This window comes from Poecilia latipinna, unplaced genomic scaffold (genome assembly GCF_001443285.1).
Source record: "Poecilia latipinna isolate Pla-1442-1.1 unplaced genomic scaffold, P_latipinna-1.0 Scaffold136, whole genome shotgun sequence".
Lineage (NCBI taxonomy): Eukaryota > Metazoa > Chordata > Actinopteri > Cyprinodontiformes > Poeciliidae > Poecilia > Poecilia latipinna.
In genome coordinates, this window is record NW_015112752.1 from 856284 (window position 1) to 876073 (window position 19790).

At 37.8% G+C, this 19790-nt stretch overlaps 1 long non-coding RNA gene across 1 annotated transcript; it reads right to left on the bottom strand.

The window, feature by feature from the left end:
* Nucleotides 1-288: 288 nt before the first annotated feature.
* On the bottom strand, nucleotides 289-15292 carry LOC106945240 (uncharacterized). The gene is made up of 3 exons (XR_001424521.1): nucleotides 15280-15292; nucleotides 15240-15245; nucleotides 289-520 (listed from the first exon to the last, which is right to left on the bottom strand). It is a non-coding gene; the product is annotated as an uncharacterized LOC106945240 (long non-coding RNA).
* Between the last annotated feature and the right edge of the window lie 4498 nt (nucleotides 15293-19790).

Below are 19790 nucleotides of genomic sequence, written 5' to 3' on the forward strand. Positions count from 1 at the left end.
TAAGTCTGACAGTTTGTTCACCAAGTTACTGTGCTCTCTGAAAGGATCTGTGGTATAAGTATTTGACATTGTTCTTTGCCCATCGTTGACATTAGTCTCTAACAAAATGTGGATCATCTACCAGGAACACTGCAAAGAGCATGAGTTTCTGTAGTGTAGTGGTTATCACATGTGCTTTACATGCAAAAGGTCTCTGGTTCGAAACCAGACAGAAACAGATTTTGCATGTTGTATTTATCACAGGTGTTTACTAAAGGTCAACAAGGGTTCTGTGGTGTCATGGTCTGTACTCAGAATCCAGGCATCTGAGTGCAAACTTCAGTTGAAATTTTCATGTTGCATCTCACATCATCAACTTTAGAACCTCAAACTTAAACAAAGCAGACAAGTTCAGTTCCTGTAGTGTAGTGGTTATCACGTTTGCTTTACACGCCAAAGGTCTCTGGTTCAAAACCAGACAGAAATGGATTTTGTAGGTTATGCATCTTTTGGGGTGCAGTGAGACAATAAGAGCCTTCCTCTTTCATGTTCCATGCCAAGTTGATTGGTTCATTTGCCAATCGACTTCAATGTAGGCTTCTTTGAAATCGAAGTTACTTTACTTCAATTACCAATTGGCAGTTCTATGGTGTAATGCACATGTGTCAAACTCAAGGCCCGCGTGCCACATGTGGCCCCACAGCATTTTATAGGCCGATGATTGACTTAAAATAGGTTTTGAGCACGAATTGACTACAAACTACATTTCAACCAAAGGTTTGTAACGCGCTTCCTAACCAGACGCTCCAAAGCGCCCGGTCCATAACTCTTCAACACGCTGTCAGAAAGACGCATTTAGTTCAGAGACCATCAGATGATATTCAGAAAGGATTTTTTTAATTAATTGATTTCAGTTGCCTCTGAGACTAAATCTTTGCTTAAAGTCTATAATGTCTGCCCATGTGACTTGTTTTTATTATTTGCTTGCTCACCTTTAAAACACTGATTTAAATAATGTAATTTTTAAACTGAGCAGTAATTTTTACATCCATGGAAACTCAAATGTAATATTTAAAAGTTCAATACATAAAATCAGTTATTTAACAATATGAGGTGTTTAATTTATTTTTAACATTGTATTTTCATACATTTATGCTAGGGGAGCCCAAATCTAGTTTTCCGGAGCTACCATCTGCAGCTTTAGATGCATTCCTTCTCTAACACACCTGGACCATTGACTCATTATAAGCCTCTACAGAACTGAATGAGGGAAGTCAACCTTTTGTCTGGGGTGTTTTAGCAGGGATGCACTCTTGATTTGTACCGTCAATGTGGCCCCGTTGAGGGGGGCCAATATGCTGCAGTGGCCCTCGGTGAAAAACCAAAACCCTGAGATCATAACATATAAAGATTTTTCTTTATGAAGTGAACTTGAAAATACATATGCTGCAAGATACATGAAAATATTGTAACCTAATATGTGTGGTAAGTGTAAATATGCAAATAGGTGTAGCAAAAATCAAATCATGCAGATCCAAAACTTTATTTTTTGCATCCTGCACAGCTCATGGCTAAGTAAATACAAATCTTTGTAATTCCATATTTTACACTCTAAGATGAAAAACACAGAGTTGTCCACATGGAAGTTTATATCCCAAAATAGATAGTATGTGTAGTACCCTATACTGAGGCAAAAGTTCACATGAAGGAAAAAGGCAAAACGAGAGCGTATAACTCATCACCTCTGATTTGGTCTGGATTTACAGATGTCAAATCTCTGTCATTTTCTTTAAAAATTGTTCTCTCTAACTTGTTATGGAGATGTCTGCACAGGGTTCTTCAGAAAGAATTGAATTGCTTTTTGCATTTTTCCAGAGAGGACTATTACTGTTTTTCATCAGACTTTTATTCTCCATTCTAAAATGATCAACATCTGATTCTGAATACCATAAACTATTGTCCGCCCATCCATTTTTCTGTACCTGCTTTAATCTTGCTGATGCTTCTCTCCAGTGGTTAATGGATTGGAGAAGGGATATGCCTTGGTCAGGCTACCGGGCTATAACAGGTGCACACCTACAGCCTACCTGATGCATACGTTTCACTCCCTTCAGTATCAGAGTGGTTAAAGTTCTTCACAGGACACTGAACTGGAAACAACAAACTCCTAAACTTCTAGTTTTGATTTCCTATAAGCTCTTGACCACTGATGACCTATTGAAACTTTCATGAGATATTTAATAAATGTCTTCAAAACAAAGCTGCACAAACAAAACAAAAAAAGCTGCTGCTACACAGCACACATTTGTGCTGTTACAGCTCAAATGTAACAGAGTTGGTATCAGTTTGGTTTGATTTGAAGAAGGAAGCAGTGTGATGGGGGGGAACTTCACTCAGGTCAGAAACTGTTATAAATAACACATTATAGTGCTATTTGTGTGCTAATTTGTGGTACTGTAACACAACCCTTACGAACCATTAATTTATACCTTTACTGGCCTGTGCAGAATAGAGCCAGAATGCCCCTGTATTACACTGTAAAACATAGTGCTATTTGTCTTTTTTGGTATTTCTCTAGATTAACTATGATTAAAGCCCCTATAAACCAAGTAATCCACTTTAACCCACTGAAAAGAAAAGTTTTATGGTTTTGCTTACATGAGGGGTATTGTTAAAAGCTTTTCAGAAAGCCCTTCAGTGCAGCAACTGGACTGCTCTGTGTGACACTTTCCACATAAACCCGACAAACGGAGCTCCATCACGAGACTTTGTTCCCAACCCAAGCCAGTCCATTTCCAGCTAAGTGCTTATCTGCAGTGTGTTTGCTCCGATTGCCTTTGAATGGTTCCCATGATCAGCTGTGGTGTAACGGCCACCTCCCAGTGGGACAAACAGCCTCTCAGGAATGTAGGGAGGACAATTACTAATCAATGTACACAGGTCCCAGAGCACCTAAAGAGATGTTGAAATGCTTTTAAGTTTCAGCCAAACACCTGCAGAAGGAATTGGTCCTCTTTGACAGATTGGGGGGCTTTTTACAGAGTTCTGTACTGTTGCTGTTCTGCAGTGGGACATTTGACATGTTTGGTTGTTAAAATAAAAACAGTGCAATGTAGTTAGTTGTGCTATCTACCTTCAGCCACCTGTGTTTAAGCAGGGTGCTTATGGAGCTTTGAAAAGTCTGGCATTTTGTCTCGCCACATTCCAGGTGTAGAAGAGCATGAGAAGAAAATAGCATTTTCATTGATTTTTCTTGTCTTCAATTTTCTAGAGAGAGAAAAAAAAAATCTATCAATGCTTAATAAATACAGTGCTTTTAACATGCTCTGGATAGGTATGATATTATTTATATTTGTATGCCAATGACAGCTTAGTTTTACCATTCTACCCATCAGTAGGTCAAAGTTAGTTTCAGCATTGTGTTGAGCTATAATTTATTGAACCTACAGATAAGACTGCAAGAATCCGTTTACGTTTGTGCTAAAATAAATGCTGAAAACTGATCTAGAAATGCAAATCTAGAAAAAGAATGAAAATTTGAAAAAAAATATATGTGCATGCAAATGTGTAGGGACCTTTATAAATAATGGAACATGTGAACTGACTTGGTATACATCTTCTTAACACAGACTTGTCATTTTATTATTCCTATTTGTGACTGGCAATTACAATTTGTTGAAATTTGTCATTTTAATCAGAAAGCCAGAATTGCGACATTATTTACATTACAGCGTTGGTGTATCGATGCGAGAAAATATATGTACATGCAGTTGCTTTCTCATGGTAATTTCAAAGGTTTTAAAATGTACGAGCCAAACATTGGCATGCAGTATTATTTTGAACTGAAGAACAAAAAGCCTTCAGATAAGAAACCATTGAAGAAATAACTGAATACAATTACTAATGACCTAACTCAAGAGCAAGTAATGCATTTGTGGTGTCTTTAAATGAACAGACCGTCTTTTCTTGTGAGGTACCAGAATGCAAGAAACCAGTGGAAAAAGAGAAAACTCGCTCACTGCACCTGGCAGATCCTGTCAGCTACAGGCTGCTGGACACCAGGCAGCCAGGGAAGCCTGTTGCCAAGTCAGACTGTGCTGCTACACCACGGCAACATAAACACTTCCTGGGCAACACTATTCTCAGCAGCAGGCTGAAACACTGTTGTTCTCTTCATGGGCCGTGGCCACTGACTCATATGAATTTGAGAACATTTTATTATTGATTTCCCGTGTGTGAGCTTTGTAGATATATATGGGAAAAAAAAAAAATATAAAAATTCTGTGGCAGTGGGCAAACAGGCTGCCTTCACTGGCTAACAAACAATGGCAAGCATACAAACGGAAATAGAGCAAGGTTCGCACAGGTTCAGATCAAACAATGTTAAACTAAAGTTTCGCTCTTAAGAGGTTTGGTTAGTTTTGACCCTGAAAATGGTCATTTTTCTTAACAATGGCCCGTCAGTGCAGCTCTCCCCATTGTCCACAGGAAGAATGACTTAATAATAAAATGCAATCCTTTCACTTAATTAGTTTTTAAATTGCCATTTTTTCAGTGGAATAATATGGATTGAAGGCTGGTATCTTTTGTGGCACTGTGGATGCAGGCAAACAATGAAAGTTTGCCTTTTTGTTCTTAATTCAAACTACTGCTGTTTGAAACTGAAATCACCAGAAAAGAATTGCCATTAACAGTGGTATGCTAATTTAATCTCCAACAATATCAAATATAGTCGCCAATAGTTACAATTTATTGAGCTGAATACCAATAAATTGTGTCTTGTAAATGCACTGGGTTGCCAGGCACCATCTGTACATTCTTTGAAGCTTGAGGTTAACATTTAAACACAAATGTTAAGCAATACAGCACGTACTGAGGCATTAATATCGGACTTTATGTCTTTAGGGTTCTCATGTCAATAGACAGTAAGTCCACTGATATGTCCCTAACCATTTCTCCTCTTTCTTTCAGTGAGAATAATGGAAGACTGATTCTATGCCACTTTTCAACAGATGGCGGCTCCATGTGGGGCTTAACTAATCATAAACATGTAAATAATGCAAGGCACCCTGACTTAGAGTGGTTGTTGAAGTGAGGTAGACAGAGAAAGAGACAGAAAGGAGACACAATCGACTAGAGGCTATTCTCCTACGGTATCAATAAAGACTTGTATTTGTGTTTGCTGTCATAAATGCTGACTAATGGATATAGATAATGAGTAAAAGCATAAGGTCATGACAGGTCAGTGCAGAGTGGTCCTTGACAACTGAGGGATATGATCACGACCTAACAGTTACTTCATTCTTTTATCAGTTTGCGTGTGCATGCGTGTTTGCATGCGTGTGTGTGTGTGTGTGTGTGTGTGTGTGTGTGTGTGTGTGTGTACTCCACAGGAATACTGCTCCACCCACATAACTCAGGTTGAACAAACCTCCTACAAACAAATAAACACACACAAAAAACAAGGTGACGGTAGTGATGCTCAGAACATTATCTGCAACATTTGGTGAGGTATTTTTGTCTTATCAGCCGATATTATGGCAAACAAGAGAGGTCCGACTAGGATAGATGTTTCATATGAGCCAGAAAAGGAACTTTGAGGGGCGTCTTGTCATTTGGTTTATCTTCAATATCACTTTGGCTACGTGATGAGTTTCTGGTCTCTGGTGGCTGTTAATATTCATTTTTATTTGTCGACTATCATGGCATAATATTAACACTTGGTGTTTTTAGTTTTGGTTTAATTGCATGGATGTCGTCAGCGGTGCACCTGCACTAATCTGTCCCACGCAGATCTTTTGCCTGCACAGTTTGTGGAACATGCAGCTGACAAATTTAATCTGCGCCACATTTTCTGGGCATTAGACACAGGGCACTCAGACATAGCATTGTAACCTTGAGCACATATGTCAGGCTGTGTAAGAATAGCTGCATCACATGCCTGAAAAGTTGCTGCTTTACAAAACAAAAAAATAAATAAATATGTACCCAGTGAAAACACATTCATAGCTACAGCACATAAGTATTGTTTTGGACCACAATTTATGCATTAATCTTTGACTTACCCATTAAGCATACAATGCAATTATGACCAAAAAAATTAGATATTTACCGGCAGTTACCGTCATACAGACAGACATGGTAATTATGTCGTCCATCAGTGTTGCATTCAGCTGCTCAGGAGGCCAGTTGCAGGAATTTGTCCATCTTTTACATTTTTTCTGGATCCATTTGGGTTTGGGAAATTAAATAAACTCTATTCCTTTCAGGGTAAAGCATGTTATAAATGCATGTTCCCCACTGACAGTGTTTAAACATTTTTCTGATCGCTTTCCACCAACTCTTTATGATCACTTCACATTCTTGATGATAAAATCCAACAACTTTGTCAAAGATAAAGCGAGTCCAGTTCTCCAGATAAGGGTGTGTCACTTCCAAACAAATTGAGTCTGCTTATCGGTCAGTTGCTGACAAACCCACTGGGCAGATTCACAAGTGGAGTCATGTCATCCGGAAGAGGGGATCCCTTGTGTTTTGCACTGAGCGTAAAGATGGCCAAATTATGGCCAGTGGTTAAAAATACTAACGTTGATATCTAATTCTCAACTTTTGATTCAGAGCTAAATGATTTGACTTTCAGAGGGATTCCCTGTGAGTCCCAAAGCATTAGAAACAGCCCTTTAATGCTTTGATGACTAATAGAACAACAAATATGTTTCTCATCTGTTGCAGAATTGAGCTGAATCTAATTGATTTTATTGATCTGGCAGTAAACACGCCTGGGTGTGGCAGGGAAAGTTTAACTCAGCTTTCCAAAAATGAGATATCTCACACTTCATTCTTTATTTAACAAGAAGGGCATTTGACTTTTTATCACAGTGTGACAAAAAGGACCTGGATAATCTGTAAAAGGAAAAACACTGTTTCCCAGCACTGTGTGTAGACAGAAGAAAACTACCAATCCCTGAATAAATAACCAAACCATGCAGCAGGGTTGACGGTTCCGCTGTCCCATCGTAATTAAAATTAGACTCGTGTGAAACTTTTAAATGAGCCTAAAGTCTCATTTAAATCACAATAAAATAAAACGCTTAATATGCCACTTTATATGTCCACTTACTTTATTCAATGACATTAATAAAAGGAAGTGAGCATATTTAATCTAATTTTATATAAATGATGAAGACCTAAATTACATTCCTCTCCACACAAATTGTTTCAAATTTGTCAGATTGGAAGAGAAATCTCATAAATTAATTCAAGGCAGATCTTGAAACAAGGGTGCAGGTCAAATATAATCTGTTTAAAATTATGAGAAAAAGTTTCAGTGCATCTCACATTTTTCTCAGTTATGCTTGAGTCACCTCCAGTTTTATCTCTAGGCTTCCAGTAGATCTGAAACTTTAACTACTTTGTTTCTCGTTCCAGCCAGTTCTTGTACCTCGCCACTTTTTTGAGCTTTTTTACACTGATCTATGAATTATTCAAGGATAATACATAACAGATAACTTATGACAAAAAACAGAATGGAGACAGCAGCTTTTGGATGTGTTCAGTCTTAATATAGGGTTGGATGACAAATTAATAGAAAAGATCAGATAGTTTAATGGGTATGAAGTTGGAAACTGTGATTTCTTGTAACTTTAAAAGCAACCGGAAATGCTGTCTTGATTTTGTGTTGGCTGTAAGCAGAAACTGTAAGACATGGTGACTGTCTGGCAGGTAAAATTGTTGGGCTAGACAGACAGGGGAACTTGGTGTGTCCGAGCATAAAATCTCAAGGGGTTAATAGAGTCTTTTATGTGCTCCAGCTGGGACTTTGTCTTACCCAGCTGGCAATGACAGCAACTTGGCAAAAAGCAGAGCAATGCCCCGAGAAAATGCTGAACAGGAGATGAGCAACAGCTGTGTCAGGTCAGCTGCCAGGAACCCGAAGTCACGCCCACATAAAGACAAAGAAAAGGAGTCAAACATGAAAAATGGTGAGAAGGGTGCAGTAAGTCCCTCTGCAACCTAGGGAGGGATTTTTAGAGGGATTTTTTAGATGTTTTTTCCAATGTGCTTTGAAAGAATAAAAGGTGGCGAGAACCAGGACTTGCTTTCATCAAACTAAAATTGTTATGTGTCTATAACATCTCTTAGAATATTTTTTATAACTTATTGGAAGTTGATAACAAAAGTATACATTCAGAGTAAATGTTAAGATAAAAACAGCGTCTCTGGCAAAGAAACATGAATATTGTATGAAGTGGATGAGACTAAGCTTGTGTAGATCCAGATCCACGCTGCTTGTTTTCTGACACTTGTGGTAACTGACTGCAGAATTGCTCACTGTTGAAACAACAGTGAGCAGGCCGATGCAGGCAGAATACATTCGGTTTAGCTGTTTTTCTTTTCTTTTTTTCAAGCAAGTAATGGTTTAGGGTAAAAAAAAAAAAAAAAAATTCTACACCACGCGACATGTGAACGTCTTCGGACATTTTTCAAACTGGAGCTGAAGCCTGGGATCTGAAAGCTGTGAAAGCTGCGACACATCTACGAGAGATTCCTCTCTCTGTCTTGCTTGCTCTCTCTTTTTCTCTTTCTTTTGTAACAAACTATTAAGTGTTGGAAAAACAATTTACAGCAGATAAATAAGTCCACATTACCCACATTTTTAGCTTTTCATATGTCGCCTTCATTTACATTAGTGAGGAAAAACACAAAGACACAAATGTTGAACAAGAATTAAACTGTGGTGCTCTGAGTATATAATATTTTATTTTATCAAAGGATTTTTCTTGATTTTGTTTTGATAAAAGTTCAAAGTAGTTTTGCTGGTTATGATAATGGACGTTTCACTCTCAGTGTTTGAGAAGCATGACTGTTTTCCAATAACACAAATTACACTTTTTGTAAAACAGAGGCTTTTATTTGGTGATAAAACAGCTTTCTGAGGACATGAAGTGTTTAGAATTCCTTATTGAAATCCATCCTGAGGCTCCAATCCAAGGAATCTAAGGAATACAGAAACTTTGTAAATGCAGCAGATTAAAGTCCAGTACTGCTCTGTAGCGTATCTGCTCACAGACATTAACTTGTCTGACCTTGTTACTTTTGCCTCTCACAAGTAACAAAAAAAAAAGTAACTCTTTTAATGACATCAATACTGCTTTGTTGGTGAGTTTATAAACCACTTATCTGACTGATTCACCCACAAGTGGTCTTTGGCACATATGAAATGGAAATATATTATGCGTGGGCAATTAGCATTTTCATCATAAACCAACAAAGAATACTGATTGCCGACTCTGGATGAACATCAAGGACAAGTAGCAAACTAAAGAGAAGCATTTAGCTTTTGCAAATCCCATCGCCCCTCTTTTATCCATTATAAAATCCCCACCTTGTCCGAAAAGTAATTAGCCGAGGCTACAGATATACTATGATTAATAAAGAGTGTAACCAAGCTAACAATTACCCAGATAATATTGGGACTTTTGATGTTGATGGGTCTGAAACAGAATAATGCACTGAGGAGCATGACACGGTTACATCCTGTGCCATATCTCAGAGATAATTATCTCAGTCTCATTATCCAACCTGTTTATGAGTGTCCTCAGTGCTTCTGTGTTTTGAGCTGAGGATGCAGCCATGATGCACGTGGAAAAATAGCCAGATATTCAATGAGCTCTCTTGCAATAATAGAGATCTGTGGTGTAATAGTGAATAAATGGCATTTCAAGTCAGCCTGCTGAAACCTTTTCTAAACCATACTTCATATTCTACAGGGCTGCGAAAAAACATTTGCTCCTTTGCATAATTCTTCTGTTTTTGCATTTTGTTACAGTTAGGTGATTCAGATCATCAATTTAATTTTGATAATATGAATAAAGGGTTAGGGGGTACTTTGGTCTCATATTTTTACTTCTAAGATAGAAATTATCCATCAGGAACTTATACCCAGTCTTGCCTTAATATCATCTGCCCCAGTTTCAGTTGTTCCTACCAATTCATTCTCGGTCTTCAGCCTCCCTTCTGTTGATGATGTCACCAAATTAATTCAAAAATTTAATTCTTCAACCTGCCATTTAGATCCTCTTCCCACTGTTCTTGTTAAAGCCACCCTCCCCTCTCGGTCCCCTCTCATCACTAACATTGTGCATTCTTCCCTTACTACTGCTGTTGTTCCCTTGGCTCTCAAAACTGCAGCAATAACCCCAATACTTAAGAAACCTGGTTTAGATCCCAAAGAACTCAACAATTTTCGCCCTATCTCAAATCTTCCATTTATTTCTAAAATTCTAGAAAAGACAGTTGCTGCTCAACTCCATTCTCATCTTTCCAGCAATAATCTATATGAACAATTCCAACCTGGCTTCCGTCCACTCTGTAGTACAGAAACAGCGCTTACAAATGATCTCCTTCTTGCTGCTGACTCCTTCTCCTTGATCTGACTGCGGCTTTTGATACAATTTCACATAACATCCTTATTGATAGATTATCCTCTCTTGGTATTGTAAATAGACTTCTCAACTAGTTCCGTTCATATCTCTCAAGCCGCTCTCAGTTTGTTCAGTTACAATCATTTACCTCTCGCCCAGTTCCCGTCTCTTCAGGTGTTCCCCAGGGCTCTGTCCTGGGACCCTTGTTGTCTATCATTTACCTCCTCCCCCTTGGTAATATTTTTTTGCAAACAGAACATCCAGTTTCATTGCTATGCAGATGACACCCAACTCTATGTTTCAACCGAACCTAGTTCCATGCTTCCATTTTCCTCCCTCACTGATTGTCTTCTTGAAATAAAACAGTGGTTTTCTCTTAACTTCCTCAAATTAAATTCCAGTAAAACTGAACTTCTCTTAGTATTGAACTTTACTTCAATACTAAGTAAATTTGATAATTTCTCCATTTCAGTTGATAACTCCTCCATTTCTCCCTCCCCTCAGGTTGAAAGTCTGGGTGTCATCCTCGATCCTTTTGCCTCCAATATCAACAATATCACTTGGTCAGCTTATTTTCATCTCCGAAATATTCGCCGTCTCTGTCCTTCTCTCACTCCGCACTCCACTGCTGTTCTGGTCCACAGTTTGGCCACATCTCGTTTAGACTGTTGTAATTCTTTACTTTTTGGTTTGCCACAGAAAACTGTGCATAAATTACAATTGGTTCAAAATTCAGCTGCTCGTATTATTACTCAGACCCCCTTAATTCATCACATCACACCTATTTTACGACAGCTCCATTGGCTTCCAATCACATATCGCATCAACTATAAAATACTTCTTCTAACTTTTAAAGTAGTTCACAACCTCACACCTCCATATCTCTCGGACCTCCTTCACATTGCCACACCCACCCGCCTCCTCAGATCCTCTTCCTCTGTCCATCTCACCGTTCCCCCTGCTCGTCTTGTCACTATGGGGAGCAGAGCATTCAGCCGCTCTGCTCCCAAACTCTGGAACTTACTCCCACCTGATCTCTGTAACATTGAGTCTTTGCAATAGTTTAAGTCCAAACTAAAAACCCATTTGTTTGAACTAGCATACAGCTTTTAATTACCTTTGTACTGTCTTATAACTCTTGTTTGTTTTATTACCGGTATGTATTTTATAATTTGTTTTATGTCAAGTGTAAGTGTGAGAACTGAAATTGAAATTAGCTTTCCAAAAAGTGTGATTCGTCACAGCTAATTCATGGCATAACAATATATTATAAGACCATGTTGGTTTGTACTTTTGATACGCCTCCCACCCCTTTCCCTTTAATAATAATAATAATAATAACAATAATAATAATACATTATTTATAAGTGCCAAATGATTTGAAGCAGAAATGTACAAAACAGGTAACTTAATTTATTGTTTAAAGAGCTTCAACATCTCAAAGTAAAATAATTGAATACAATTATAATAAATGATAAAACAGAAAATCTAGTGTATTAGTGAAAATGTTCTAACTTTGCTTAACAGCTCAGAAATATTTCAAACTGAACATTTAATTACATTTAAGCCATTTTTGTCAGAGAATTATTTTGGATTTTAATTTAGTGGAGAGAAATTATTCTTCTGCAGGTACTGCAGGCAACATTAAACTAGATGACCATCTCGGCTTCATCTGATGATCTGTCTGCTGCTGCCTGCAGCTGAAAGGCAGCAGAGAGGGGCAGCGTCTGGGCAGAACATTTATTGCTGCATGTAATGTGTTTTATAAGTGCTTTGTGCTTCCTGTTTCAATCCGAGGTTGGATTGGAAGGAGGTTATGAGTAGTTCATTCGCATATACTTTGCTACATTGCAAATAATCAATGGGAGATGTGCGCATGAGTAGAAAGAGAGTGAGGGTGGAGCGCGCGCCAGAATAAGACGTGTGTGTGCATTTTGAGATTTAAACACACACACCACAAATTATTGTTTGTTCAAATAGATATATATTTACACCAGTCTCAGTTTGGGTCCAAAAAAATCCTGGTGTATGCTCTCCGTTTATGCAATTAGACTAGCCTACTTGACTACAGTACACAATGTAGACATGCTAATGAACACCTGGACCACAACCAATCAGAGGGGAGATTACCCTCATTCACTAGTTTTGATTGAATTATACCACGATCTGATTTAAAGTATCTGTTACTGAGCCATAGGAAGATGTCCAGTACAGGAGACCTCTTTGTTTTCATGGAATGAATAGGTACACTTGTACGACTTCAATATTTCACATTTGTGACCAAGTTGGTCGCTGTCTCGAGCCCTGAAAGTCACTCGCATCTACTACACTGGAAATTATTAAAAAGCCCTTTCCAGGGCTCTGGGGCTCCAGTGAATCACATAACGTTTATCCAGAAATGGAGAAATCAAGGAATCCTTCAAATAGGTCACCTGAATTTTGTTCACATGTAGAAAATCTGAAGGAAAATTAGTCTGTGATGTTAAACTGAAAAAATCCAGAGGACACCAGCCGGTCAACCACACAAAGCAAAAGGAAGGGAAAATAAAAATAATTGAAGATTTTGGAGTGGTCTAGTCAAAGTCTGGACCTTAATCCAATTGAAATGCTGTGGCATGACCTCAAACAGACCATCCATAGTTGAATAAAATCAACTCAGCAGGCCAAAGTCGGCTACATTGTTATAAACACATTATTGACATCTAGTGTTGTAATGTGTAGAGGAAATTATTTTATCGTCCTTTTTCTCTTAGTAAATCAAATCATCACTTGAAAACTGCATTTTGTAATCACTTTGGGTATTTTGGTCACCATGGATATTGGCAATTTATCTAGAGTAATACTAAGTGTCGACATATCGTGAACTTTCACATCTGTTTTTAAAATTACATTTTCAACCTGAATGAAATGTTCTTGTTATACCTAAGTGAAACTCATTGCTAAAGCTCCAAAACTATAATTACACTGGATAAGAAAGTTTTCCTGGCTCTAGAATATTGTCCCTGCAAGTCTTTTTATTTTATGGAGTGAACTTGTCCCTTTTTTGATGTGCACTTTAATAATGCACCACCATATAATAATACCCACCACATATGTTTCTTAGGCTCAGTAGTAACTTGCAATTTCAACAACTGCTATAAGTGAGCGTTGTTGGAAATGCCATCATCCTTCATTCTGAGTCACATCTCGAATCTTTGGGTACAGACTCAGCTGCTGCAGCAATGCGGATTTCCTCCTTGTCAGCATCTCAGATCATCAGATCATCTCTAAATTCATACTGCATACCATGGAAGCTTTACTCAGAATGTTAATTTCTGAGCTGTTTCTGTGAAGACAACAGAGGATGTACTGAAATCATCTAGCTCTTTTGACCCTCTTTGAAGCCTATAGGTCTTTCTATTTCCAGAGAGTAATTGCTTGAACTTTTGTTGAAAAAGGTCAGTATTTGTACAGCATAGCAGATCAGTGTACAATGAAAACACTGACATACTATCAACAATGCATTCTATCATGTTGCTTGGATCAAATCTACAGTGAAGCTGAGCCCTTTGTCTGTAACATCAGACATAATAAATTGTGCATCATTCAGGTATGATAATAAACAAATATTTCACATTCCAGATGCAAAATATATTTACATTTGCAAAGAAGAGGTTTCCCTTTTCATCAAAACTGTGTACAACAGTGAAACTACAGAAAGTCCTCGGTATGAAAACCATATTATTATCAGTAACTGGTCATCACTCCCTTCACACAGATTAATAAATTGATACAAATTCATCCATAAAACTATTATTGGTAAAATCCCTCCACACGTTCACTCACTCATCAATATTTCCAACAACACACATCATTATCATTCATTTTGCAGCAACCAATGATTGAAACAACTTGAAAAAACACTAAAGCTCATTACTTTGATTTCAGTTTTGACCTTTATCAACTCAGTAAAAGAACATAGTAAGTAAAAAAATGTACCTGCTTTTAAAAACATTGACTTTTGTGTATACTCTTAGATTCTTAGACATAGAATCTAAGACGACATAGAATAATCAGTGACTAGTGTAAAGCAGCACTGTCACAGTAACTGTATCTGAGATGTGTGGTGTGTAAGTATTTATAAAGTTGGTAATGAAATTTGTGTGTTCTGAACATTTTATTGTTATTCTAACAGCAATGGAGGATGATTTGTGTGAAGGGTAGGCACATATTTGCTGAAGCTACAACCATTGTTTTCATTGTTTTTTATTTATCATGGATTTTGAACATGTAAACCATTCGAACTTAAAAGTCGATGAATAGAGCTTTAAATTATTCTTCAACTAAGTGGAATTCACATCAACGCCATATATTTAACTTGGTTGAAAAATGCTTTGCGGAGTTGCCCTTAAATTTGTTTTCCAATAAACCTAAACATATTTTGTCTTGCTGCATAATTTTCTGTGTCCAAGCATTTCCTCGACCTAGGAATTGATTGACAACCAAAGTAGATCAGCAGGGAAGAGCATGCAGCCAATAATCACAGCATGTGCAACCTTTCTCACCTAATTGCCTCCTTTGGATGGTTTGCAACAGCTATAAAGAACTCTGCAAAATTATTGCCACTCTCTCTGACCTCCTGTCGAAGAAAGTTCACAGAAATGACTCTCTCACCTATTGGGCAAAGGTATTCTATCTCCACCAGCATTTCTGAAAATGAATATCAAAAATGAATGACAGAAGACAAGTCAGAAAGTTGTGTGGAGACAAAGAGAGCCAGAGAGAGACCAAGGAAAATGGGGAGTAAGAGAACATTGGGAAGAAAATAACTTGGCAGTCACCCAAGTGGATCATTACCTTCTGCTCCACAAATGTGATGTAGTAGAGAAGGTGAAACTGATAGTTTGGAAATGAGCGGAGCGCGCTGGACTGATACTTAATCATTACCACCACTGCACCATGGCAGATAGCAGCTTCAGGCTTCAAGGTGTTCTCCCCTGATGTTTGCTGGAACAGATCGACAAGCTTGTTCTCCTTCTCCGAAGGGAGGACTGTGTCCATGAACCGATTAAAAACACACTGCCCACTTTATAACTGTCCGCTAAGTGCTTAAGGCCCAGCAGGAAAATGTTCCCTCTGTTTGTCAGCATTAGTTTGATTTATTGACACTGCAGTGTAAACACCATGCGTGGACATCCCACTTGTCTTTTTCACATTTGTGTCGGATTTCTTTACTTACTGTTTCCATTTCTGCGCAATCGACTATTGATGTACAGCAAAGTTTGAATGCAGCTTTCTGTCAGTTATCAGCCAAAACAAAACATCAGCTCCTGATGCAATGACAGAGTTGAAATTGATCGAATCTGCCAACTTGAGTAAGCAAGGTGAGGGGTTAATCCACAGGCTTTAAATTAGACAGCTTGTAAAGGGAATCATCTTCCAAAAGACTGCCACCTTAACATGGAGAAGGGGTTTGAGAGCCCCTTTGATCTTGGGGTCAATATTATTCTGCACTTTTCTTAGTTGCACCATCTCCCATGCCTCAGAGACTAGGTCATGTAGAGGATAGTTCTTACTGGATTGCTTCCTCCTGGGTAGAGGTCAGACTCTGCATCAGATGAATAAGTTGCGGTATTTTGGTGGTGATTAGTCTAGGGGGAGAACCCGGGAGCACCTTGAGATACCTTTGAATATGCTGGAAGTGTCACGGAAAAGTGGAATGTCTGTGAATCCTCCTGGACCGGTGGGGCCTCTGATCTCAGTCATTAAGATCACAATGGATTGAAGAACACATTCTAGATGATGTTAAAAATATCAAGAAACTGAAGGCTGGATACAGAAAAAAGTGATACCTCTTTCAATTTCTATTCAAGTGCAGAAGTATAAAGTAATATTACCCATAAGTGTATATTATCAAACAATTTAGAATCCTGGATGATCTGCCCCAAGGCTGCTGAGTTTTCACTGACACTCTAGAAGGATATATTTTGAATTTAGCATTCTTAAATTACCAACTCTCAAAGATGTCAAAGATAATATGAGAAAAGACACCAGCATTCGTGCCATTGTGGAGAAACAGATACCAGTGGTCTGCTTTGTAAATGACTTTTTCCTCTGATGTAATGATTTGATGTGAATAACAGTCAAACAGCTGCCATGGACTCGCTCATTCTGTTGGACACTTAGAAACTGGAACTCAGGTCAATGAACAGAGCAGACCCATTAAAAACAAATTTAGACTTCTGAGAAATGGAGCATGTAATACTTCAATATTCAGCTGACGGTTTAATGTGTCTGATATACAACTCTTGCCACTGAGATGGCTCTTTTTTCATAATGAAAATTGATAGAAAGCTTGAGATCTTTTTTCTATGTTTATGTGCTACATACTGCAAATACCCTTCTCTATGGGATTTGAGCTATCCATCATGTCTGACAGTCACAGCGAGCTCGCAGTTTCGAACACAAGAAAATGTTCTCGGATGAGGTTTTATATTTACATATACCTTTGTCTGATCACAGTCTCTGTTCCTCATGTTCTAAACCAGAGAAAGACATAGATAAATAGGTAAAGGGAAGAGGGAAAGAGAAAAAGAATTAGGGAGAGACTTTATTTCCCGTAATATACAGAGCTGTCAGAAAGAAAGAGAGGGAAAAAGAACAAAGCTGTTACTTTGCTTAAAAATAAAAAAAAAATAAGCTTTGCTACTTTATTCCAGATCCCAGCTGTACAACATCATCAGTTTTAAAGCTGATGGCGCTCAGGGCAGGTTGGCTGATAGATGCTGGTTATCGCAGATTATTTCAGATATCTACTCTGTTAATCCAGGTAGAACATTTAGGTCTCAGCAAAACAAACAAGAGAAAAACAGACAGAAAAATAAATAAATTAAAAAAAAAAACGTCTAGAGTAGTTGCAGATTTTTTGTGAATATCCCTGCACACAAAAAGTGAACATTTTCCAGCCACAGTAAAAATAGCCTATTATAATTATTCATTACTCTGTAGCAAAGCAATTAGTGTTGCAGGGAACTGCTGTGACTGTGAACTCTGTTTTTGTTTGCACACCTTGTTTAATTGTTGTATTAAATAAAGCTCAATCAAATGAACACCTGCCACTTGTCTGTGTGGGGGAAGAAAAAAGCAGAGTGGCAGCTGCCAAAGCCAAAGCATGACAGTTTCCTTACATACCTGTCAGTTAGGTTATAAAAACAACTCTGTGATAGTAGGTTTTTTTTAAAACCATGCTGTCACTGCTGGACAAATTCCAATCTAAAACAAAGCAATGATTGACTTACCTGTAGTGAAAAAGTGTTGACGGGAATCAGATCATATCTACCTTCAAAGCATCAAGGATTACTCATTCAATTCAGTTTTCTATCCATCTATCTATGCGGTTCCTTACTCTTTGGTCATACTTTACTTTCTACAGTACCCATACATTACTGAATAATTTATAAAATGTAAATTTTATATATTAAATTAGACATCCACCATGTGAAGCATCTCTTTGAAATGAAACGAAATTGCTTCAATTAGTTTCCACAGTCAAATATCCATGAAGACATGTTGAGGTTGATGATGTGCATGATGGTCCTGGGGGATAACGCTGACAGATAAGATGGATGGATATTATTTCCTTTAATAAAACAGATGTGCATTTTAATTGGCTTTGGGATATTTTTCACGCAATAAGATAGCTTGCTCATTTTAGAAAGAAATGAAACTAATATTACTTCATCCGAATTTGTCTTCTATTAGAGAGATGAAATGATATGCAGCCAAGCTGTGAGAGCTACTTCCATCCGGTCTACAGATGCTGATGTACAGAATTTGTATTGCATGCTGCATAGAACCTAACAAAGTATTCAATCTTTAGAGAAAATGCAGCTTCACTGCTTTGGAATAATTCAGCATCTAGTGTAGAAGTATTTTGCAAAACATATTGTTTTTCCAGATAGTTTTTTTTTAAAGAAATCGTTTCAGAAATAGACAAATAATTTTTTTCTTCTTAATAATCAGATTTTACCATCAAAAACCCAACAGTAAACTTCAACATCATTTAAGGTTTTTTTTTTTTTTTGTTTAATTACATCCTCTCTCAGTGCACTTACCTGCAGCTATACAGTTCTTCATGACTTCTGGGACGAGGCAATTTCCATGTATTTGAACCTTTGAATCATGTCAGTGTACAGATTGCAGAACAAATCCCCTGTCAGTTATGCTAGCATATTTATGTAATCTGATTGTAAAGTGAAGCAGAACACGACACCAGTTTGAAGTGTGAGAACCGTTGCCAACTTAGCAACGTCATCGGCGTATTTAATAACTTTTCAGGCCACTCTAGCAATCTTTTCTTTCTAAAAAGAGACTAATGACAAATTTAGCAACTTTCTCTGGCTTTTTGGAGTCTTGGAGACAAAATGAGAAAGCATTGATAGTACTGTGGTACTCAAAATCAAAGGACCTGAATTAAACCTGATCGGTGACATCCATAATAATTATGACATGTATTTATAATTGACTAAAAGTAAGTATGAGTGTGGTGACCAGGGGCTCTGACATTTGATTTATTGATGTTAGGTTTATGTGTATATTTAATATCCTTGAGTGTGTGTCTCCACATCAGTATCAACTCTCAGATTATGGAGCTTTTTTATTTTCCATGATTCAAGGTCATTGACAAACTGACCAGATGTTTTCTGACAGCCTGTGTGGTAATTCACGTCATTCATTTTAATTGCACTTAGATTTTCCTGGGGAACACACAGTCATGCCTAGGGTTTAATGACTTGAAGCATCAAGAAACGTCCCCACTATTGCTGATAGATCCTGTGGAACTGAAGTTTCTGTGGAACTCAATCTTCTTGTTTTCATGTTTATGAATTAGTAGCTCCAAAGCTGTCAGCTCTGAAAGCCTCTGTATTCCAAGGCAAGTTCTTTCCAATCAATATCCGCCTCTTCTCTGAAGGTTAGTTTTTTCTCCTCGCTGGGACATTAGTCTTTGTGTGACACTTCATCAAGCTGTTGGAAGGAACACTCTGAATTTATCTTTTACTTCACATATTGTCTAAAATCAGTCCTCCGACAGACTGAATACTACAGTCCTCTACCACATTGAAAAATGTGTTTCCACTCTTTCCACTGCAGTGGTAACTATCCTATCATCTGCCTCACAGGAACACTTTTTTTCTTTGCAGTATTTTTCCTGTTAGCTTTCATTTTATGCCTGGGCCATTGTCTTCTTTGGACTTTGAGTTTAAACCAATGCTTTACTCTTATGCATAAGTAACACTATATCCAGTTGACCACCTGAAAGGGATAGAAAACTTTTTAAATGGTTTTGAGCACTGTAATTTTTAATAGCCACTGTTTTACCATGAGTACATCGTGGTGAACGGTAGGCTG